General features: G+C 39.6%; 1 protein-coding gene across 3 annotated transcripts in view; it reads right to left on the bottom strand.

Moving 5' to 3' along the window:
- The window catches only part of LOC106874022 (uncharacterized), a 128046-nt gene that overhangs the window by 19752 nt on the left and 86216 nt on the right, over positions 1-22078 (bottom strand). The window contains exon 1 of one of the 3 annotated variants that reach the window (XM_089340605.1): positions 18357-18378. The exons of the other annotated variants lie outside the window; for them this stretch is intronic. The gene's annotated coding sequence lies outside the window, so the exon portion shown is untranslated. Of the gene's footprint in view, positions 1-18356; positions 18379-22078 lie in introns of those variants that run through there. 3 annotated transcript variants of the gene reach the window in all.

Here is a 22078-nt window from a genome sequence, read left to right as displayed (position 1 = left end):
CCCTTTCGAGAGAGAGAGAGAGAAGAGGGGGAGAGAGAGAGAAGAGGGAGAGAGAGAGAAGAGGGGGAGAGAGTGAGAGCTAGAAGAGGGGGGAGGGAGTGAGGGCGAGAAGAGGGAGAGAGACGGGGAAAGAAAAAGGGGAGAGAGACGGCGAGAGACAGCGAGAGAAAAAGGGGAGAGAAAGAGGGAAAGGGGAGAGAGAGAGAAGAGAGGAAGAGAGGAGAAACAAAGAGAGAGAGAGAAATAGAGGTCGAGAGAAAGAGAGAGAGAGCAAAAGGGGAGAAAAGAGTCAATGAGAGAGGGAGAAAGAGAGGCAGTTGTGCGAGAAGACACACAAGAGAGTATAGTAGTGAGATAGAAAAGATGAGAGTTGGAGGGGAAGGGATTAGGAATTGAGAAGAGATACGAGAGAAAAAGAGAGTTGTGGTATGAGGAGAGAGAGAGAGAGAGAGAGAGAAAGAGAGAGATTGACTAAAGTGGAAAAGTGGGCGGAGGGACTGTGGGAAGAAAAAGTAAGGACACTAAGGGGGAGATAAGAGAGAGACTTTTAAAAGAGTGGGAGGAATAGAGATTTTGCAGAGAGGGAGAGAATGTGTGAGTAGGAGGAGAGAGAGAGAGAGAGAGAGAGAGAGAGATTAGAGTGGAAGGAAGGAAGGAAGGAAGGAAACATTTATAAAAGAAAAAAAAGTGTAAAGTGCAAGTCTAGAAATATTGATTTTAAATTTTGGCACAAGGCTAGTAATTTCGTGGGACGGGGTAAGTAGATTACCTGTTGAACACATCAATGGACGTTCCAACTACAGATTATGCTTAACCGCAATTGGATCACCAAGGAACGTTTTATTGGATTCTATTGCATTCTACGCTCATCTTAATTCTTCCATACATATGGTCTGTAGAACTAGTAACAATGCTAAGTACAGTAGCAGATTAACCACTATACTGGAAGCTATCCGGATAACGATAATCTACGTGGAGTTCTAACTCAAATAGTTGTACATTTAACAGCACACAAGATATAACTGTACTGGCAGGTTTTGTCTGCATACTGTTGAAAATGACCTCACTTTAGGTATGCATTCTCACACTGGATGAAATAAGAGAATCCAGTGAACGACTTATTTAAACAATCAGCTGAGGAGGCGCATTGTACATCATGGATGTATGATAATGCTTACACAACATCTCACCAATGTACTAACGGTGTAAAAATGTGTTGAAACAATTGTAGTGATTTTCACATAAAGAATGTCGTTCATTCTGTTTTCTATTATTTATCAATTTATATAAACACTATATAAACATAGTCTTTTACCTCCAGTCACATCATTATATCTCTATTCTCTATCTACATTTCCCCCAATTAAAATCTGTCACCATCTCTCAATCTTACAATTTCTTCATGTTTTCTATAATTCCCTCGTCCTCTAAACCTCATTTTCTGCAATAAGACGTTTCTGCTGTAAGATGCAGTGCGCTCAGAGCTGAGTGCTTGTGTATCGTCAACTTTACAGCTTCCCCGGAGCTTCTAAAATACACATCTTGGGAATATATATATATATAAGCTTTCACTTGTTTCAGTCATCATGTTTTTATATTTACTACGGATTGCCTGAAAGAAGCCTGTTCTGTGTGTGTACACACACACAGAACAGGCTTCTTTCAGTTTCCGTTTACGAAATCCAATGACAAGGCTTTGGTCGGTCCGAGGCTATAGTAAACACTTGCCCAAGGTGCCACGCAGTGGAACTTAGTCCGGAACCATGTGGTTGGGAAACAAACTTCTTTACCACGCATCCACACCTGCACCTAGTGAAAAAAAATCACCGTCGAAAATATGCACAAGCACCAAACGTCGAGCGCATTGCATCTCATAGCAGAAACAACTGTAAGCTAATGAGGTCCATGACACAATTTCTTGTTCCTTTGTCAATTAATTCCATATTTACGCTCTATACTCGACTAACACTTAATTTTGAAACATATGTCTACTAAGTTCTAATATCAGGTTATTGGTATCGCTTAGCTGGTCCCAAGTCACATCTATCATCTACTTAGCCTCGTCAATTAAGGAGCCGAAACAAGCAACAAGTCAAAACCCGCCCGCCCTCTCTGCATCTGTTTCACCTTCCTTCAGCCAACATTTATAAATTCCAAGTTGTCACCAACCTCCTGTAATTAACGTTTCGTCGGCTTTGAATACACATACATATCTTTACTCATACAGAGAGGCATATGAATATATTTACATTCACATATACAAATTTTATATAGATACATACACAAGCATAGGTCTATCTACACATATCTACACACATAAGCATATATATATATATATATATATTTTTTCTTGCCTTTAACCCTCCAACGCGGAGTATAGGCCACTTATAATTGAATTCCATGTCGCATAATTTTTCACTTTTGCACTTATACTCTGCCATGAATGTCCCCCTTTCTCTAGTTCCTTTTGTGTTGATCTACGCCACGAGTTCTTAGGCCTACCCCTCTTTCTATATCCACCCGGATAACAATGTAAAGCACTTTTCGCTGCATTTGGTGTGTTCTTTCTAATTGTGCTACCAATCCACTTCCACTTTTTCTTAAAGATATACATACACAAGCATATATCTACGTACACATATCTATACACATACACACACAAGCATATGAATATATACTCACGTGTATATATATATTAGATATATATATATACACACAAACATGCATACATATGCACTCATACACACATATATACATGCACACACATGCGTGCACACACATACGTGCACGCATATATATACGTACACACACACACATGCCTACACACACGTGCACACACACGTGCGCACACATATTTCTCTAGTTCTCCCTCTCCCCCCCTTATTAGTTTCCACCGTTTTGTTACTGTCGTTCGGTTTCTCATGTTTGTCATTACTGTCATGCTCTACACACACACACATTCCCATCTACACACACACACACACACACACTATATCATATACACGCATTTCAACACACACGCGTTTGAATTCTCTACATCACTCGCAGACCTCTTCCCACACCCAAACACACACACACACACACACACACACATACATGTGCATAACTATTAGATATACATAACAGTACATCACCCCGCCCCCTCCACACACTTTGTACCACCACCACCCTCACAGCACCTCCTCCTTCTCCTCATCTTTACTCTTACTGTCACCCCTGCTCCCACCACTTCCCCCGTTCAACGGAGGCAACAAAGACCCTTCCATGTTCATTATGCGACACCCACACACATTTCATTGTTACCACCACCATCATGGTCATCTTTACGATCCCCCCCGACATCACTGCTATCACCACCACCACCACCACCATCAATAGAATCATGAACATCACCATGGCCATCGAAACAATTGTAGTGAATTTTAAATAAAGAATACCGTTCATTCCATTCCAGTATGTGTGCATATGTGTGTGTGTGTCTCTCTCTCCATATATATATATATATATATATATATATATAATAATGGGCGTGGTTGAGTGGTAAGATGGTTGCTTCCCAACCACGTGGTTCCGGGTTCAGTCCCACTGTGTGGCACCTCGGGCGAGTGTCTTCTATGATCTCGGTCCAACCAAAGCCTTGTGAGTGGATTTGGTAGAAGGAAACTGAAAGAGACACCCAGTGTGTGTCCTACCACCGCTTAACAACCTGATTAAATAAGCATTGCAGTTTAATGACTGAAACAAGTAAATAAATATATATATATATATATATATATATATATATATATATATATATATATATATAATCATGTGACGGACCAGGCTATCATGTTGCACATCGCTGGTCACAATGCGATTTGTATCGTTTTACCCTTCGAATGATACCAACCCGCTGGCTCGGCGAGCAGGTCAACATTCCTCCCCTGATCGAAAGGAGGACTGGAGCAACATGAAATAAGGTTTATTGCTCGAGAACCCAACGTCCCACCCAGTGTAGGAATGGAATCCACGATCCAGTGATCGTGAAGTGCAACAGCCTAACCACTTGACCACGCGCCTCCACCTTCACCACACGCACATTCATATATATATTCTTACACGGATATGTATACCGTAACACATTTAAATCAAAGCCAAGAGATTGGCAAGTAGACAGATAAAAGCACAGACACACAAACACACACGCACCTTTATGCATGAACATGAAAAGAAAACACAAAAAATATAAAAACTGTGCCATTATTTGTGTTTCTTTTAAACAATGACAACGATAAAAAATGCAAAGAATTCAATACTGCATTCACGAGTTTTGTTCTGGGAACAATATAAACCACACGAGTGTTGAGACAATACCAATATGGACGCTACGACTATTGTTTTTATTCAACATGGTCGTTGACACGTGGGTTTTTTTTTAATGATAATTTTCAAAAATGGTCGACATGTTTATTGTCGACAATTCAAATATGGAAGACAACAACGAATATTGGAATAATTTCAGCGTAGATGAAAACACGAGTGTTATTTTTGTTTTTTGTACGAACATCATGTTATGGCTGCCTCATGTGTTTTTGCAGATTGTAAAATTGCCGATACGAATTAAATAACGTTTACAGCAGCCATGTTGAAAACGTCATTTAATCTCTAAACATATTACTCCCCGTATATTTTCGTTTAGAAATGTCTAGTAAATATATATATTTGAAGGAAAATATACATTCAGTGTACTCTGAGGATATTTGTCACTTATTTCTAACCCAAAATACTTCGTTAATTATGTTATTCCTGATTTTTTAATATCAACTATCAGCAACTAGAATTTCTACCAGTAACTTCCTAATAAATCATAAACTGATCCAAAATAATTTGTGTACTTATTCTTCCTTATTTACAGATTCAAAATAAATAATTAAGAAAAAATTTTTTTTTTGCATGCCAATCAAAAAAAAAAATGTGTATGTTAAGAGGTTACGTTTGAAAATGGAAGATGTGTGGTATGGATTTATTTTTTATTTGAGTCCAGAGCAAGGGACAATGTTCATGCTCTTTCCAGGTCCTTTAAGACTGGTACCTTAATGTTCTCACCATTTTTGACCTATGGATCCTCTTTGATTACCGTTTAACTCTAGTGGACCCCATACCATTCGATGCTTAAAAGCTAGTTTTATATTTCTGTTTTGTTTTCCCCCTGTTCACTTGTATTGGCTTGCTAAGCACTTTCTGAGGGAACATATTTCGAGGACCGGGGACATGAACTATGTAAAATTTTAGAGAAAGAAACTCGTTTCTTCTAATAAATATGTAAAGCAAATTTTTTTTCATGGACCATAGATCTTCAATATACCATTTTGCTTGGTTGGACCGCTGTAAATCTTATATGGACCTCAACTGAGAAACACTAGTTTGGACCGTCGCAGGTCAACAACAGCAGAAGAGATATGGGTTGGGAGAAAATTCCAGAGAGACGATCTAGTGAGGAGAGGGTATTAGCTTTAGTGGTTAGTGCGAAGCTGAGGGGGTTTTGATGCACCAAATATGACGAAAGGTGGAAAGACGATTAGAACGGGAATGTCTGGGCGGTAGGGGTACAAGAACAACCGGCTCTGCAGAAGGGAGCCATTAGAGTTAGCCATTGAAAAGAGAGAGGAAATAGCGCACTTGTGGGTCAGAGGTTGGAGGGCTTTAGTTTTTGACTAAAATGCCAGAGTCTGGAGAAAGGTACACTGCCTCTATAATCTTTCCATGTCCCCCAAGACTGGTAAGTAACTCTACTGAAAAAAAGTTGTTCCAGAGATCCTTTGGAGGAACCTCATTTCGGCCGCTTATATTCGATGTGGTTAGAAAGTTGCGGATAAGGATCGTAAGACAGATTCCTCAAGCTGCACCAACTGGCTGACGATCTTGTGAACAGGCCATGAATGAGAAGGTTGGATAATATCCAGTTTCAGTCGGTCACGCCTGGGAATCGATCAGGATAGTGTAATGACGGTTGTTTCATAGGACCCTATGGATGAAGTACCTGGGACTTTTCCTCTACAATTCTCCCAGGAATAGTGGGCAGCGAAAATGGATAGAAGAACGGGTGGACAGGCCAAACAATAAGAACAGAGGCCCTTATATCATTGAACAATTTCCGTTTTTTTTAAAACTTCTATAAGGAACAACAGGAACGCTCACGCGTTCTTTCGATAAATCTTAACAATTCTAAGATTAAAATTATTTACAAAAAAATGTTGGAGCAGGCATGACAACATGAAAAAGAAAATCATTGTCATTTTTCTCCAAGAGTGGAACGTCTCCCTTGCGCCATAATCAAGAAAAAACGACAAATACCATTTTTTTAAATATTGAATTAACATTATAGAAGCATATATTCATACACACATTTTGACCGTTGACTGAACACTATTCAATTTTTTTTCTCCGTGTTTTTCTCCTTGTCTCCGTATTCTTTCTGTTGAAGAGCGTAGCTCGAAACGTCAAAGACTTTCCGTATTCCCGAGCGTCATACTAATATATACTTTTGTTATTTACACCACCTGTCCTCGTCTTGTTATTTTTTGTATATTCTCCCATATATATATATATATATATATATGTATATATATATATATATGCGAGTAAAAATAAATACAAAAAAGGTGGTTTTTTTGTATGATTGTGTATAGAGGAATATATTATTTTGTTTAAAAGAGTTCCAACACTGTCTGTTTTTTATGTTTTATTTATATTCTGTATGACAGACTTTAACAGTCTGTTAAAGTCTGTCATACCGGCCATGACGAAGGGAAATAGCCCTGAAACTCGAGTCGCCTTTATATATTTATACTTATATATCTGATCCTTTATATTGAACACTCAATATTTCATCTACATTCAATACTTTATTTCATGGTGCCATCCATTTTTATTTTATTTTATTTTATATTGTATTATATATTGTATATTCCATATTCTATACCCCACATTGGTTCTGCAGGAATATAAATAAAACATAAAAAACAGACAGTGTTGGAACTCTTTTAAACAAAATAATATATATATATATATATATATATATATATATATCGTTGGTATTATGTTAAACTGTCGTATATCCCAAATTGGTCAAATGCGTTTTTTAAAAATATTTATTTTTGCTTGCAATAGCCAGATCTTTTGGTCAAACTATCGTATCTCCAGCTGCTTCAGATGCCAAGATATCAAAAATTGTCAAAGTGTAGTATAATGGTTTTGCTATGGAATATGAAAATATTTTTTTCATTTTCTGAAGAAGCAACGTTTTGGACTTACGACACTTTTGCATAATAGCAGCTCTCTCTCTCTCTCTCTATATATATATATATATATATAGACACACACACACACACACACACACACACACACACACACACACACACACACACACACACACACACCGTGCACAGCACAAGCATTTGACCACTATAAACAAACTCTTTACGCAAGAGAGTCCATGTATACATACACACACACTGCATGTGTGTATATATACATTATCATAGGTAGTCAAACGATGGTAAGACTGAGACACACACATACACACTGTATTCTTTTATTTTGTTTGTCATTTGGCTACGGCCATGCTGGAGCTCCGCTTTAAAGGGTTATAGTCGAAGAAATCGACCCCAGGACTTACTCTTTGTAAGCCTAATGCTTATTGTATCGGTCTCTTTCGCCGAACCGCTGATTTACGGTGGACGTAAACGCACCAGAGTGGATTGTCAAGCGATGGCGGGTGGGGTGGGGCAAACACACACACACACAAAATATATAATGCGGTGCCCCAGCATGGTCGCAGTCAAATGACAAAGAAAAGAATAAAAGAATACGATGGGCTTCCTTCAGTTTCCGTCTACCAAATCCACTCACAAGGCTTTGGTCGGCCCGTGGCTATAGTAGAAGACACCTGCCCAAGATGCCACGCAGTGGGACTGAACTTAAAACCGTGTTGTTGGGAAGGTAGCTTCTTACCAGACAGCCGCACACGACGGGGTTCTTTTGATTTCCGTCTCACCACATTCAGACACGAAGCTTTGGTCGGTTCGATGATAAAATAGAAGACACCCGGCCAACCCGAACTGGGAACCCTGTGGTTGGGAAGCAAACTTCTTACCACATAGCCACCATCCCTATCCCCATCCCAGAAACACACTTCTCCCTTTCCCTCTCTGTTTCTTTCTATCTATCTACCTCCGTCTGCGTATTTATAATCAATCAATCATACAAAAATCAAATTAATTGGGACATAAACTTTCTTTCTTTTTACATAGGCGCAGGAATGGCTGTGTGGTACAAAGCTTGCTCCCCAACCACATGGTTCTAGGTTCAGTCCCACTGCATGACACCTTGGGGGAAGTGTCTTCTACTATAGCCTCGGGCCGACCAAATCCTTGTCATGGGATTTGGTAGACGGAAACTGAAAGAAGCCTGTCGTACGTACATGTGTGTGTGTGTGTGTCCATCACTATTAGACAACCAGTGTTGGTGTGTTTACATCTCCTAACCTAGCAGTTCGGCAAAAGAGACTGATAGAATAAGTACGAAGTTTAAAAAATAAGTACTGGGGGAGATTTATTCGACTTAAAATTCAAGACGGGGCCCCCAACATGGTCGCAGTCTAATGACCGAAACAGGTAAAAGATAAAAGCTTATAATTATAAAATACGCAAAAACAAAAACGAAAAACAACAACAAAACAAAACACCTTTTTTTTTTGGACATGTTACTGTGAATCTAACAGCGTAATCGGATAAAATGTAAAAGCACAGTTAAAGTTAATTTAGGTAACCAAATACCAACACACTAACCTTGAATGCTTAGAATTCTCACAAAACTGAATAGAAGCGGTTAAATAGCATTTGATGAACTCCGTAAAACTGTTGGAGAAAAAAAAAAGTCAGATATTTTTTCAGAGGTTCAACGCTTGAATAATGAACCAGTTTAATGCGGTGACGTTGTTGAACAATAGAAGCTTTGTTGCTCCTGGTTATTTATCTTGTTGATCTGTATTGTTGAAATGTATAATATACAGAGCAAGCACGCACGCACGCACGCACGCACGCACGCACGCACGCACACACTCACACACACACACACACACACTACGGCTTAGGTGGTCGAAACTTCGAAGTCACTATCAATACAGTTCTTGTTAGAGAATACTAAATTTGTACTGTACCAAATAGAATCGATAAATTAAATACCAGTTGAACACTGGGGCCGATGTAATCAACTAGCACCCCTCCCCCACCTAAATTCCTGGCATTGTGCCAAAATTTGAAACCAATATTAAAAGTAAGGCAGTGCGCTGACAGAATCGTTAGCATACGGGGCAAAATGCTTAACGGTATTTCGTCTAGTTTTACGTTCCGAGTTCATTTTCGCCGAGGCTGACCTTGCCTTTCATCCTGCGGAGAACGATCAAATAAGTACCAGTTGACCCTTCCCTAAACTTGCTGGACTTGTGCTAAAATTTGAAACCAATATTAAAAGTATCTGATTTTAAATTCCGCCGAGGTCAACTTTGCCTTTCATCCTTTCAAGATGAGGACGGGTCGACACAACCGACTTACCCACGTTCCCGAAATTGATGGGCTTGCGTCAAAACCTGAAACCGTTATTAAAAGTATCTTAATCTTTTACTTGTTTCAATCATTAGACCGCGGCCATGCTGGGGCACCGCCTTGAAGAACTTTTAACCGAACGAATCTATCCAGTACGTATTTTATTTTAAGCGTGGTACTTATGTAGAAATTCATTAAAAAATTTTCATTTGTCAGTATTTGAAAGAGCGAATACGTGTGTATGTGTACTTGTGTGTGTGTGTACTTGTGTCTGTGTGTGCGTGTGTGTGTGTGTGTAAACGGTTATTGCTTCTGTATGTGTTTGTCTATCTTCGTATCAATGTGTACCAGTGTGTAAATGGCACAAGCAGTGCTTCCGATTTTACGACGCCATTTGCCTTTTGTGACAATTTCGGGTGCAATCGGATTAGATTCACGATTCCCATGGGTGTCGCTTATTATTATCATTATTATTATTATTACTATTATTATTATTGCTGTTGTTACTGTCATTTATGTTAAAAATAGGTAAATGTTAATAGAAAAAATGTCTCACACAAACAGGATATATATATATATATATATGTATATATATATATATATAGGTAATGAGCACAAGAGGAAGACAACATAGGCGGGACGGATAAAGACGGACAGGTTATATAGATATTAGAATCTGTTCACACAAACGAACTTGCTGACCGTTGGGTTTAAAGTCTATCCACCCAAGTTAATACAATATCGATGAGGGAGGTATTGGATAACACCCTGGGTATATACTCAAGGAAGTAGCGTGGGCCAGAAAAAGAAAAACAGAAAATAAATGAAGTGATGGTGATCTCGCTGCCAGGTGGGAAGCTTCGAATAAGAAATCGTATTGTAGGACACTACGAATCTATAAGAATATTGTCTTGTCTTATATGGCAAGAGGTGACTGGCTAAGGTAGGTGTGTGTGTGTGTGTGTTTGTGTGTGTGTTGGGGAGGACAGGTGAAAAACAGGGTGGTTGTGGTGGTGGTGGTGGTAAAGTTAAGAATGACTGCAGGAATAGAGATAAATGGTTAGAAAAAAAAGAGAAAAATGAAGTAGTGAAAGATAAGCGCAAAAGAGACACTCGGGAAGAGGGAGGAGGCGGGGTGGAGTAAGAGGTGGAGCAATGAAGGAGGTGGAGGGAGTTTGGAGTAAAACTATTCCAGAAACTAAACGAATATGAGAATGACGACAGAGAAGAGAAAAGAGGAGGAGGGGGTGAAAAGAAGGAAGGTGAAGAGAGAGGGTGGGGAGGAAGAGGGTGGAGGAAGAGAGGGTGGGGAGGAAGAGGGTGGAGGAGGAGAGGGTGGGGAGGAAGAGGGTGGGGATGGAGAGGAAGAAAAGAGAAACGGATGAAGTCGAATGAAGAGATAGCGACAGAGAGGGAGACCTACAGGGTGAGCTAGTGATAAAGAGAGAGTAAGACAGAGAGAGAGAGAGAGAGTAACTGAGAGAGAAAGAAAGAGAGAGAGGGTGTGTGTGCAGGTATGTGAAAGTGAGACGGTGGTGGTGATGTGTGTGTGTGTGTGTGTGTGTGTGTGTGTGTGTGTGTGTGTGTGTGTGTGTGTGTGCATACATATAAAGGTGTGCATGTGTGTGTGAAGAGAAAATTAAAAACGCTGTCCCACCCATCCAATTTATTGTGCTATTTGTTTTTAATGAAAAGGAAAAGCGGAGAATGTTACACAAACAATCACGTGTATGGATTTACTCTCTCTCTTGCGCGCGCGCGCGCGCACGCGCACACACACACACACACACACACGCACACGCACACGCACACGCACACGCACACACACACACACACACGGGAGAAAGAGAGAGAGAGGTACAGGCACATGCTAACACACGCATACATACACACACACACACACAAACGTGAAAGTATATACATTTAGTCATTTACACATACAACATATTGCTGATTGTGTTTATACGTGCGTGCGTACACACACACACACACACACACACACATGTATGTGTGTGTGTGTGTACGTATATTGTCAGAAATATATGTGCACAAGCACAGAAACGTACGCATATTCATACACACGCACACACACACACACACACATTACATGTATATTTCCACAACAACCACATACGTGTGTGTGTGTGTGTGTGTGTGTGCTACAATCCCAAATGAATGTAACTAGTATTATACACATCTCAAATAACTCGCGTAAAGGTTGGGTGGTCGTCTACAAACCCAGCTAATTCACGACGATGACCTGACGAGCGCAGTTGCTGGAAACCCTGCAGAAAAAAAAAGTACATGACCCGTTTAAAGGTCTGATGGAATTTTCATACGTGCCACGGCTGTCGAGCAATAAACTCTCGAAAGTTCCCCGTAATAGTGAACGCAGGCACTACACGACAACGGGGAAATAAGCAGCAAAGGGCCCATCGTTTTTTTTTTTTGCCGATGGACCCTTTGGTTTCTACTGGTCCCTCAGTTTTTCTCTGTATACTAAAAAACAATTTTACTGTGTTTTGATAATTAAATATTATTAGAAATAGTAACATGTGTGTGCAATAAATTGTTTATTCTTCTGCACTACAAAAAATATTTTAACAAAATCATATGTGGACCTTTGAAGGTCATATGGACCCCTAAGGAAACCACTGCTCTAAATGATACAAAACTCCGAATGATAGGTCTCACAATCACCGTCTTCTAAGTTGCATTGATTGAGGAAGATGTGAAGGGACCTCTAATCTTCTCTAAATAATCCTTTCTACTAAAAGCACAAGGCCTGAAATTTTGGGGGAAGGGGACTAGTCGATTACATCGACCCCAGTGTTTCATTGGTACTTAATTTATCGACCCCGAAAGGATGAAAGGCAAAATTGACCTCGGTGGAATTTGAACTCAGAAAGTAAAGACGGACGAAATACTGCTAAACATTTCGTCCGGCATGCAAACGATTCGGCCAGCTCACCGCTATATAATAATAATAATAATAATAATAATAACCGATGCATATGCTGGTTGATTGATTTCTTCGGTCACTATTATATGGTAAAAAGAGAGAAAGAGTAAAAGAGATACAGAGGGAATTAACATAAGAGGTACGCGATGAGTGCACATACGAAACGCTGCTGAAAAGTTCCTGGCTTTGGGTAAAAGAAAATACAGGAGGGTCAGTTAATTATGATTTTATTCAACATATTCCCCTCTCAGATTCACACACTCATTGCAGTGGTCCTTCAGTTTTTCTAAGCCCTGTAAAAAGGACTCCTCGGGAGGAGTTATACAAATGAGAAATGTGTCTAATTTAGTTTTTATTTCATAAATTTTTTTTGGAAGTATTTATTTTATCATTTTCTCTAAGCAAATTTGGTAAAATTTCAATTATAATTATTCTATGTATGTAATGTCTTCTGATACAACCTATCGTGATACAAATGCACTGTTAAAGGACACTTGTTTTATTTGTCATATAACGGGTAACATTCTGGTCGTCTTGATATTTTCTTGCCCAGTATATGTCGTATATCACGACGGCACCCCTGTGACTCCATGAATAAGTCGAGGACCAAGGTGGTTGAAAGTTGATAACGACGAACATGTTTCGACCGTCCTAGATCCCGCCAGCGAAGCTTAGTCAAACTGGGGTGTACCTCATTACTCGACAAAGGCCTTACACATAGAAAATTAATTTTGACCTATTAGTTTAATGTATTTTCGATATTCACCTATATCCTTGATTGATGAAAAGAAATTATCCTACCACCATCCTAAAATGCGGAGAAGATGAAACATATGAATTTCGTTGACGATCGAAACATGTATACTAAATTTATTCCGATTTCGTCCTAATTCTCTTTCATCCTGATTAAGAGCATAAGACTCAAAATATTCAGAGTTTAAAATAAATGTCATTCTTTTCTAAAAATACTTTCATTACTACAGTTTCTCTCCCACCCACCCCTTCTCTGTCTCTGTCTCACACACAAGCACGCACATACTCGCATGCGCGCATGTTTGGTATACGCGCATGCCACACGCGTGTTGATAGTTATGTTTACATAAAATGAGCCGAGAGTCGGTAATCAATACTACAGATTAATGACGTAACTGAGGTCATATTCCTTTGTTTTAGTAATAAGATGACGTAATTGTTGGTTTACTGTTTAGACAAAGGCATGCAAACTATTCCATGCATCGTAATTTTCTTATGAATCAACACTTTTTTTTTTTATCACAAAATGTAAGGATATTCTCATAGTTGTTTACATATAACCATCAGCTTCCCGTTTATGAATAAAACCACATCTTTAATTGATGAGTGGATTGAAGCAACGTGAAATAAAGTGCATTGCTCAACGACACAACGCGTGGCCGGGAATTGAACCCACGACCTTACGATCGTGAGACGAATACCCTAACTACTTGGCCACGCGTCTTCACAATATATATTCATGTATACTCACATGTGCATCAGTCCTCTTTCTCTCTCTCATATATATAAATATATATATATATATATATATATATATATATATATATATATATATAGAGAGAGAGAGAGAGAGAGAGAGAGAGAGAGAGAGAGAGAGAGAGAGAGAGAGAGAGAGAGAGAGAGAGAGAAAGAGAGAGATAGAGAGAGAGAGAGAGAGAGAGAAAGAGAGAGAGAGAGAAAGAGAGAGAGAGAGAGAGATATGTATGTATACATGTGTATGTATATATGTGTGGGTGTATCTATATATGCGCATATATGTGTGTGTGTGTGTGTGTATGGAAACAATACAAATTTTAGAAGACTAACGATTCGCCTCATATTTCTTTGTCCTTTCTCTAAACACTTCCATCAATGCCTCTCCTTCTCCGCTTCCTTTTCATCTCTTTTCTATCTCTCTCTCTCTCTTTTCTATCTCTCTCCTCTAATACAATGCTGATTTGATCAGTATTTATGCAAGCAATAACATTTAAAATGATTAATTCGCAGTTCAGATCGATAGATGCAAGCAAGTTCAGAGATTAGATTAACTATTCCACTTCGTTACGATATACAGCGAGGCACAAAGGTCTGAGGCCATATTCTCCCAAGGTGCCCCCATATTTAATTCATTTCTGTTTTTCATTCATTCTTTTTTATCCATTTCACACACGTCTTACGTTTTACTAGAGCTGCGGCCATGCTGTGACACCATCGTAAACTTTGATGCACCTTCACCACCTGAAACCTCCTCTGATATATGGCATTCGGTGAATAATGGAGTTTCATGTTGTCGCCCTCATCTGCATTTCCTGCCGTGAGGTAGGTTTACCTGGAATTCCTGACAGGAGGAGATCTAGTTTTGTTTTAAAGCACACCTGTGTTTTAGCCTTTAATATACTCGTAGTTTACCTGGTGGTATTACGGTCACAAATCGAAATACTGTTCCCTTCTCAGCGATTGGTAAGTCTTTAATTATCGTTTATCTTTTGTTTCAGGCATTGGACGGCGGTCATGCTGGAGCACCACCTTGAAGGGCTTAGTCAAGACAAAATCCACTCAGGTGGTACTTTTCTTTTAAGGAAGGTATTTATCCTGTCAGCGTCTTTTACCGAAACTGCTAATTTACGAGAACGTAAACAAACAAACACCCATCGTGAAGCAGTGGTGGGAGATAAACACAGACACAAAGACTCAGACACATACACGTATACGATAGGCTTCTTTCAGTTTCTGTCCACCAAATCCACTTAGAAGGCTTTAGTCGGCCCGTGGCGATAGTAGAAAACACACAAGAAGCCGCGCAGTAGAACTGAACCCCTAACCGCATGGTTGAAAAAAAAGCTTCTCAACCACACAGCCACACAATTTATTGTAATTAAATGAATTACAGGTCCTCGTCAGGTTAACCGCTTCAAAACAACGGGACCCCTATAAAATTATCGAGGGGCTTTGACATATATGCGGTGGCCCCTTCAAAAATAATTTTAGGGATTTCAAACTCAAAATAATGTTCACCCCGCCCTATTTTTCAGCTCCCAAAGAAGTGATTGACTTTGCTGGATCGAACTTCTCTTATATGCAGTAAACCAAGGGTGAGAAACCTTGTAATGATACCACTGTGAAGGTTGAATTCTAGGGGAGAACCCTGTTGTGAATAGGGACACTTCTTATAAAGGATACGTTCCGAGTTTTAACCCTTTGATCCTGCGATTTCTTGAGCTGGCTGAATCGTTTGAGCATCGAGGCACGGCATCAAAACAGTTTTAGTCCTGGTTCTTTACTTTCCGAGTTCAAATCCCGCCAAGATTTACTTTGCCTTTCAGGTTTGATGAAAAAGAGTACTAATTCAAGAACAAAGATCGCAAGGCTTAGCATTTGAAGAGAATATAAAATTTTTTCCCCTCGTAAAATTGCAAACCACATCATGTTACTTATTTGTAGTTTTATAGTAAAGTGAGCCATCAAAAAAAAATCATGTCAATCCCCCCACCCCACCTCCACGATATCAGAACCAGTCACGTCTGCAGACGCATTGTCTGGAATTACTTGTTCTCGATTCCCTGAAAACTGGTTCGAATGATATAATCTGTGGTTTACTAAGCATTGTGCTTTATTAATAATTTATGTTTATGTGCATTAACATAATTTATTTTTAATATTCTATAACGGATTTGTTCCCGTTCCTTCTCTCTGTCTCTCTCTCCCCCTCACCGCTTTCACTCCAAAGAGTTAACCACAAGATTTAATCATTTTCCAGTTTCTATTAAACCGAACAATTCTACTCATCTATATTTATAACAGATTTTATCGCGTTCGTATATAACGTTATTACACACACACACACACACACACACACTCTCATATATATATATATATATATTTTAGGCGAGCTGGCAGAATCGTTAGCACGCTGGGCGAAATGCTTAGCGGTATTTCGTCTGTCGTTGCGTTCTGAGTTCGAATTCCACCGAGGTCAACTTTGTCTTTCATCCTTTCGGGGTCGATAAATTAAGTACCAGTTACGCACTGAGGTCACTCTAATCGACTGGCCCCCCTCCCCCATAATTTCGGGCCCTGAGTAGAAAAGTGTATGTATATATAAATATAAATGATAAAAATCACACTGGCGTTAACACATTACCGTATGGTTAAGAATCTCGCTTTGTGATCACAGCTTCGAGTTTAGTCCCACTGCATGGCATCATGGTCAAGTGTCTTTTGCTATAGCCATGCCACGACTAATGCCTTGTAAATGAATTTGGTAAATGGAAACTGTGTGGAAACTTGTGTGTGTGTGTGTGTGTGTATGTGGTATGCCATTGTGTATGCCCCGCTGCTTGACAACTAATGTTGGCTTGTTTTCGGTAAAAGAGACCAATAGAATACGTACCATAGTCAGAAGAGTAAGTACTGGACTGAATTTGTTCGACTAAACCCTTCAGTGTAGTCCCCCAGCATAGTTGTAGGGAAATGATTGAAATATATATATATATATATATATATATACATGCATATATATATATATATATATATATATATATATATATACACATGCATATAAGGACGTTAGTGTAATGAGTGTGTTTACACTGATATGAATATAAATAAACAAAATAAAATGATTTAATAATTTTATCTTTACAGCTGTTCCGAATGAACATTGACTGGTGCCTTAACCATGGACGTTATGAAATAAAGCTCCGCATTATCGTTGGCATACGGAATAATACGAATTTTTATAGGTCTGTGAAGTAAAATCATTTTACCCTCATCAGAAAATTCTGGCTAATAAAACTACCTGGTTACTATTCATGGCATGCTTATTTTAGCGTTCTCCAACGTGTACACAAACACACAAAATGAATAAGATTGTGAGAGAAAACAGACAGACAACAATACACAGAGAAGCAAATTACAGGGTTGAAAAAAAGGGTAGAAAAGGAAATGAAACAATTATGTGAGAATGTGTACAATGAAAATATGTATTTCACTGAAAGGAAGAGAAGAAAGTCTAACGATTCGGATTAATCCTTTTTTCTTTTCGATAAAGAGTATAAGGGATGCTAAAGACTATGAAACAATTTCCGGCTTTTCTATAAGTTTCCAATAATCTTATAATTTTGAAAATAACCGTAGAATTTTCTCAGGTGCTGCAAGTACACACATATTACGCATATTCACACACACACGAGTGTTCAGGCAAGCATCTAGTTATGACTCCATATTTGAGTGTTTAAAGATGACAACATAACACCTCTATAAGCTTCAACCTTATGCATTTCCATAAGCACACACACACACACACACACATACATACATACATACACACGCCGCACAGCACTGTGTCAAGATGGCTCTTTGTGGTAAATGCATTGTCAGTAGATGAACCAGTAATTGTGTCAAATATAACAGTATTCGAAAGAGCAGTTGACGACGCTACAAATTTATATATAATTCCACAAAAATACGAAGAGAAACTAAACATTTTTTTAGTAAAATGTAAAATGCAAATTAAAAACATAATAGATCGTTCACGTGTAAAACAAACAATGAAATCTATCAGGACTTGTGCGCTGTATGGTTTGTAAATCTGCTGTTGAAAATGTTTATTGTCGAAAACAGAATATATCTAATCATTTGTGACCTGCTCGGAAAGCTATTATTATGGCTATTTCATTCCCTGATGAGGCTCAAAAGGTATTGAAACGTTAATGGACTAATGGATTTACAAAAGCTTTTAATCCATACTTAACGTAAAGGAATAATAAAGAAATGCGAAAAAAATGCTTTATAAAAACCTGAAATTCCTCTGCATTTGTGATTTAATATTACCTGTTCGAAAAGAAAACATTAATTACGCACATATTAGTAAATACACATATTTATTCATAAATATATACATAATGTGTCTATGGGCTTTCCTATCTCTTTCTCCCTCCTCTATTTCTTCATCGATCTGTCCATATATGGAATCTGTTTTTTATGTATATTTCACAAACGGTGGCTGTGTGGTAAGAAGCTTGCTTCCCAACCACATGGTTCCGGGTTCAGTCCCACTGCGTGTCACCTTGGCCAAGTGTCTTCTACTATAGCCTCCGGCCAATCAAAGCCTTGTGAGTGGACTTGGTAGATGGAAACTGAAAGAAGCCTGTCGTGTGTGTGTGTGTCCCACCACCGCTTGATAGCTGTCTTGGCATGTTTACGTCCCCGTAACTTAGCGGTTTGGCAAAATAGTCCGATCGAATATTGGGCCTGATTCGTTCGACTAAAATAAATCGTTCATGGCAATGCCTCTGCATGGCCACAGTCCAACGACTGTAACAAGTAAAAAGGGGGGGAGAAATACATGTCTAGGTCCTCCGTCGGTTACGACGACGACGAGGGTTCCAGCTGATCCGATCAACGGAACAACCTGCTCGCGAAATTACCGTGTAAGTGGCTGAGCACTCCACAGACACACCTTCTCTTAACGTGGTTCTCGGGGGAGAGTCAGTGTGACACAGAGTGTGACAAGGCTGACCCTTTGAAATGCACATACTACTCATTTTTGCCAGCTGAGTAGAGTGGAGAAACGTGAAATGAAGTGTCTTGCTCAAGGCCACAACACGTCGCCGTGAATTGAACACACGATCTTAGTAAACAACGCGCCTTCTATATGCACATACCCACATATCACACACACACACACACACACACACACACACACACACACACACACACACACATATATGTATCATATACATATTTATATATTCATACAAATATACATCTACGTACGTCCCGACGCACGCACACACACAAACACATACATACGTGTGTGCATCGATTTATAAATCAGAGAAGCTATAAATAAATTATAGAACGCTGTATATTACGGTGCGTCGAACAATTAATTGAAAACCCAAGGCGATATCCAATTAAGAGCGTGTGTGTGTGTGTGTGTGTGTGTGTGTGTGTGTGTGTGTGTGTGTGTGTGTGTATATATTCTTTTACTTGTTTCAGTCATTTGACTGCAGCCATGCTGGAGCACCGCCTTTAGTTGAACAAATCGACCGCAGGACATACTTTGTAAGCCTAGTACTTATTCTATCGGTGTCTTTTGCCGAACCGCTAATTTACGCGGACGTAAACACACCAACACCAGTTGTCAAGAGACGGTGTGGATGGGGGGAAAAACACAGACACTAATATACACATATATGTATATACGACGGGCTTCTTTCAGTTTCCGTCTACCAGATCCACTCACAAGGCTTTGGACGACCCGAGGCTATAGTAAGACACTTGCCCAAGGTGTCACGAAGTGGGAATGAACCCGGAACCATGTAGCAGCGGAGCAAGCTTCTTACCACACAACCAAGTCAATATATATATCTGATGGCCTCTCCCGTCGTTAGACGACGAATGTGGGTTCGATAATTTCTTATTGAACAACCACACAGATGATTTGTTTATAGTGATCAAATGCTTATGCTGTACTTTAGCTCCCCCCGCCACCCTCCATCAGATCGACCTTACCTGTACAGGTGCAACGAGTGCCACATGTCGGATGACGAAATGATTTGAAAGCAACGTGAAATAAAATGCTTTGCTCAAGAACACAGCGCAACAACCGGTCTAGGAATTGAACCCGCGATCTCCCAATCGTGAGTGCAAAACCCTAACCACTGAGCCACGTACCTTCGCGCGCGCGAGCGTTTGTGTGTTCGTTGCACATACAACTACATGCATGCTTGCACATTTATATATAAATGTATTCATATATGCATATGGACAAATATACGTGCAGGTAATCATATACCTGCATATAGGTATAAGTACGGCTGAATAGTTAAGAAGCTGGCTTTGTCACTGTGTGTGTGTGTGTGTGTGTGTGTGTCCCACCACTACCGCTTGACAACCGGTGCTTGTGTGTTTGCGTTCCCGTAACTTAGCGGTTCGGTATTAGAATTCAATAGAATAAGTACCAAGTATAAAAATTGAGTCCTGGGGTGGATTTTCTCGACTGAAACCCTTCAAGGCGATGCTCCAGCAAGGCCGCAGTCAAATGACAAATAATAGATAGAAGATACACATCCACACGCACAAAACTAATCGTCTATACTCTTGTGTGCAACCTTATAAGCACACACATGTGCATAGGTATACACAGATATATGCACACATACACATGTATGTATAAAAAAACACATACATACACAAACATACATACACGCACATATACATACACGTGTACACCCCCCCCCCCCCTACAAACAAACTTATGCACACGCAAACACTTATGCATATAGACACATACACACAGACATACACACACATGCACACACTCACATATACACACTAATATGCATACACACACACACACACTCACATATACACAAACTCATACACACGAATAGACCCAGACATGTACACAAATACACGCACATATACATACACATATGTACACACACACATGTACACGAACCCTTACATATATACTTATATACACAAACTCATACACACGCATAGACTCATACATATACGCACATACACACACATATATATATATATATGTATACACACACATGCATACACAAACTTATACATACACGCATACACTCCTACATAAATACACACACGTCTGCGAGTGTTTTTGTTTTTGTAGTTCTCTCCTCTTGAAATTCTATTGCCGTTATAACACACACACAAACGAACATTAAACTGATTTGGTTAAGTTAGCTTGATAAAAGAGGGCGTTAGTGTATGTTTGTGTGTGTGTGTGCGCGCTCGCCTCCAAGGTTGTATTTGCGTACACGTCTGCATACGCGCATGCATATATATATGTGTGCGTGTATATATCTGTGTGTGTGTGTGTGTGTGTGTGTGTGTGTGTGTGTGTGTGTGTGTGTGTGTGTAGTGTTTGTGCTATCGCTTGCACAAGATCAGCGCCTGTCCTGTTGAAAATAAAAACGTTGATTCGTCGATTCCGTTCAACCGCCGCTGCCGACGCCGACGCCGCCACACAACTCCACCCCGCCCCTACTGCCACCTCCTCAGCACTGACGATTAGTTTTAACAAGAACAAGCAGTAGCTAATTATAGCACTTGCTATAATACAATAGTCCCCTCCCTACCACCCCCTCAACCCCACCCCCCTTTCCACTCGATGCCCCCCCCTCCCGTTTTTAATTAGTTGCCTCTTGTGTTCCCCTCCTCTACCATCACACTATATCGAGCAGCTCTCAACTAATTATACAACTGGCGCCACCTTGCAGTTATCTTCCCTTGGGCCAAGAGAGCGTCACGATTTCTGATCGCGTATCTAAGGCTTTCTTTCGTTATGTCTGTCTATCTATCTCTCTCTCTCTACATCATATATACATACTTATATAAACGCACGCGTGCATATATATACATGCATGCAGCTAGACATACACACACACACCTCCCTATATATATATATATATATATATATATATATACACATACAGTGGGCCCTTTTGAACGCTAGCACCAAGGCCAAGCTGTGAATCAGTTA

The sequence above is a fragment of the Octopus bimaculoides genome, chromosome 23 (genome assembly GCF_046866305.1).
Source record: "Octopus bimaculoides isolate indiv1 chromosome 23, ASM4686630v1, whole genome shotgun sequence".
NCBI lineage: Eukaryota > Metazoa > Mollusca > Cephalopoda > Octopoda > Octopodidae > Octopus > Octopus bimaculoides.
The sequence above is the reverse complement of the archived record's forward strand: the minus strand, read 5'-3'. Positions and strand labels throughout refer to the sequence as shown.